At 32.4% G+C, this 4626-nt stretch overlaps 1 pseudogene; it reads left to right on the top strand.

Moving 5' to 3' along the window:
• Positions 1-1411: 1411 nt before the first annotated feature.
• On the top strand, positions 1412-1509 carry LOC127696980 (uncharacterized; annotated as a pseudogene).
• The last annotated feature ends 3117 nt before the right edge of the window (positions 1510-4626 follow it).

Here is a 4626-nt window from a genome sequence, read left to right as displayed (position 1 = left end):
TACATCTGGTCTCAGTGCACTCAGAAAAAAAAAAAAAACAAAAAAAAACCTTTGAGCAGTATTAAAGTTACCATATACGGTGTCTTAGTCACTCTAGTATTTCTGTGAAGAGTCATAATGACCAAGGAAGTTCTTACAAAAGAAAGAATTAACTGTGCATTTGCTTACACTTCATAAAATTAGTACATTATCATTATCTTGACGCTCATGATGGCACACAGGGCACTATTGTAGTAGCTAAAGGCTATATTCAGATCTTTAGGCTAAGAGGAACAGCTAAGCCAACAAGGTTAATTTAAATTAAAACTTTAAAACCAACCTACAATGACATACCTTTTAACCCTTTTCAAAAAGTGACACTCCCTAATGACTAAGGATTCAAATATATGAGCCTAGTGGTGACATTTTTATTTAAACCACCACATGAGGATAAAACAAGCAATTGCTGTTATGAATGAAAAGTAACAATAGAGTATCTATCTATCTATCTATCTATCTATCTCTATATCTATTTATCTGAGTATATATAAATATGTATAATATATACAAGTTGTATTTATATTATATATTATAAATTAGGTTATTATTTATATATTTTTCCAGAGTATATATACATATACTCTGAAAAATAGTACTGATTTTACTTATTAATCTAACTTAGATATCCTGGATTTAATATTACCTAATTCAGCTGATTATTAAATGACTAGGATTCTAATATTATCATTTCATTTATGTATATATTATATATATAATGAAACAAATACAAATATGTCATAGAATAAATATCATATGGTAGACAAATGTATATATATATATATATATATATATATATGCTTATAATACTGTATATTATCTAAACATAAAATTGGTAATTTTATGAAGCTAATTTACTGATATATGTAACAAATGAAATTTATAGACAAATATTAAATTATTTGAATATTAGGTTAGAAATTTTCACCAAATATATTAATTTTTAGGAAAGATGAAATCGCCATAATTTATTCCCCAGGCAATGAAATGTTAAATCTGTTATGACAAAATTTATACAAATAATGTATAAACTCTGAAATATAGACATATAAGTGAACCTTACCCAAATAATAAAAAAATTAAATTACTCTGACTGCAATTACAATATTTTATAGCATATAAAAAAGTTATTAAATGAGGAAATTTGTCACTTTCTAAAACACAAGAAAAATAAGACTGTTTTACTTATTAATCTAACTTAGATATCATAGATTTAATATTACCTAATTCAACTAATCCTTAAATGATTAAGTCTCTAATATATTTTTGCCAAATTGGATGGATTCATATCAAATATTTATTAATATCATTTATCATAGCAATATGTATCAGAAGAAAACATTCTAAGACTATTACAACTGAAAACAAAAACATGATTCCTACAGCGGCATATATACTAAGATTTAAACAATACAGAGAAGATTTGTATTGTTCCTGCACAAGAATGACACTCAAATTGTATTCCATATTTTTACAATGAGAACTTCACAAACAGACACACACATACTCACCTACACACACACACACACACACACACACACACACACACACACACAAATGTGTGCTAAGAAAGTACTATGTACATAGCACTATGTGCCTTTATAAAGAAAGTAGAGAAGTGGGAGTTGAGAGTGGAAATTATGGTCTGGATGTAATATATAAGAGAAGAATAAATTAACAAAAAAAGAAAAATATTGAAAAGGCCTTTTTATTAATTAAGGTAGTTTTCTATAATTTTATACATTTATATAAAAATTTTTTTGTTTTTCTCTTTCCCTTTGCTATTATAATTGTACCACACTTATCAATTCTATCTGCTTATTAACAGATAGAGTCATACCTTCTTGTTTTTTTTTTTTATAGCCAGACTAGTTTAATTAAGATCGCCTTCAAGACCATTGGATGGGAATGTTGAAATTATTCATAGGAACCTGCTGAGATGACCAGTGGATACAAACTGGAAGCCATGACTTCCCCTTTTCATGAATGGATTAATAGGAAGTACTTCACATTGGTGGGAAGCTTGCCTTGAAGACCTCCTCCATTTATTCCTGCTCCTGGCAGACACCCCCTTGTGGAGACTCAGGTTAGGCATCCATAGCTAATGAGCGATAATTATTACAATAGCACACTGTATTGCAAAGGAACTAGCATTTCACACTGCCTTTCTCAATGTCTTTGGGTTCCTAAATTCCTTCAGCTCTTTCATCCACAATGGTCCCTGAACATCGAAAAGAACAGAATGAATTTCTTATTTAGACTTAAATAGTCAGCATTTGCTTATTCTGAGGACATTGTGCAGCCATGAGTATCTGCATTCATGAGAATTCACTAAATAGAATCCCCCCTTTTTTAAATCAAGGCTGAGAATGTTTTCAAACATAACCCCATAGGAAAAAGAACAGTATCAACCAACAAGACACTCTGCCATATCCCCAGAGCTCCCAAGGACTAAACCATCAACCAGAGAGTACGCATGAAGTGACCCATGGCCCCAGCTGCATATGTAACACAGGATGGCCTTGTCAGGCATCAATGGTAGAAGAAGCCCTTGGTCCTGTGAAAACTCAATGCCCCAGTGTAGTGGAATGTGAGGGTGGGGAGGCAGGAGTGGGTGAGTAGGTGGTAACACCCTCATAGAAGCAGTGGGGGACAGGTTAGGGGAGGGACTGGCAAGTGGGGAAACTGGGAAAGGAGATAACATTTGAAATATAAATAAAGAAAATATCCAATGAAATAAACTTATTTGCATAAGATATTTCTGAACACTTAATGTTTATTTATCTAAAACCAATTAAGGACAAGGGCCCTCAGTGTCTGGACAAGTAGATTCCCATATGATATTGGGAGCCAAATTGAGAAAAAGCATTAGAACCAGTTCCCAAGAAGGTTTACCTGAAGACCCTTTCCCTTGCATGGGTTTTAAACAGGTTTATATATAACCAGTTATGGATTACCAGCGAATGATTGGTTACATCGACGTTTGCACAAGTGGGTACACATGTCTCTACCGGGAGGTTGGTTTTGCAGTTTGCTTATAAATGTCTTTTTTTTTTTTAATTTTTTTAAATTTTATTCGATATATTTTTTATTTACATTTCAAATGATTTCCACTTTTCTGGTCTCCTACTCCCTGAAAGTCACATAAGCCCCCTTTCCCCCTTCTGTTCTCCCACCCATCCCTTCCCACTTCCCTGTTCTAGTTTTGCCTTATACTGCTACACTGAGTCTTTCCAGAACCAGGGGCCACTCCTCCGGTCTTCTTAGACATCATTTGATGTGTGGATTATGTTTTGGGTATTCCAGTTTTCCAGACTAATATCCACTTATTAGTGAGTGCATACCATGATTGATCTTTTGAGACTGGGTTACCTCACTTAGTATGATGTTCTCCAGTTCCATCCATTTGCCTAAGAATTTCATGAATTCATTGTTTCTAATGGCTGAATAGTACTCCATTGTGTAAATATACCACATTTTTTGCATCCACTCTTCTGTTGAGGGATACCTGGGTTCTTTCCAGCTTCTGGCTATTATAAATAGGGCTGCTATGAACATAGTGGAGCATGTATCCTTATTACATGCTGGGGAATCCTCTGGGTATATGCCCAGGAGTGGTATAGCAGGATCTTTCAGAAGTGACATGCCCAGTTTTCTGAGGAAACGCCAGACTGATTTCCAGAGTGGTTTTACCAATTTGCAACCCCACCAGCAGTGGAGGAGTGTTCCTCTATAAATGTCTTTTCAACTCTAGCAGGCTGTCTAGTACATTCCATACTATGAAATACATCTGATGTGGGTGGGGAATCTTTCAGTTCAGTTCCAATTTTTTTTCATCATGAAAGTAAGATTTGTTGTGTGTTTACACTGAGACACTAAATGGCCCCCAGACAATTAAAGAGCCTGCTATTTACCTCGGTTGTACTATAAAAAGGTTCCCACTACAATTATTTCTTCAGTTTTTAAAAAACTGTAGGAACATTTATAAAATAAATAACACTAATAATTTCATCTTCAAAAACATGAGGAAAAATCCTATAAACTTGTAATAATTATTCTCTGTAATTATACCTTCTGATAATAAAATCAATATCTCTCCAAATATCAAAATCACAAGGAAAACAAATTGAATGAATATAAGCAGATTGTTCAATAACATGAGGAACTATGCATGTAAATAAAAGGCAGATTCACAATTTACACAGATATTTGTAGAATTTTTTAACTTAAGAAATTGATTTGGACTTAGATATTCCAACTAGAAAAGCTTAAGCTAAAACTACATAATATGCCACTACTTTGTAAATATAATACGCAAGTGATACCTTTTCCTAAAAAATTAATAAAGGGACACACAAATGAATAATATAGCTAAAATTGAATAGAATAACTTTAATAATTAACAATAAAAGAACATAAAAGAGAAAACATTTACATGAGAAAAAAATCAATCTTTAGGAAAACCAAAAACAATAGCTAAATAAACAGTCAGTACACACGTTTATTAGCTATACACTAATTTAAAATAGGAAATTCAAATACAATACAAAATTTAATTTAATTTATAAGGTATGATTTTGAAAGAATTGA

The sequence above is a fragment of the Apodemus sylvaticus genome, chromosome 11 (assembly GCF_947179515.1).
Source record: "Apodemus sylvaticus chromosome 11, mApoSyl1.1, whole genome shotgun sequence".
In the NCBI taxonomy this organism is placed as follows: Eukaryota; Metazoa; Chordata; class Mammalia; order Rodentia; family Muridae; genus Apodemus; species Apodemus sylvaticus.
This window is presented reverse-complemented; position numbering and strand designations above follow the sequence as displayed.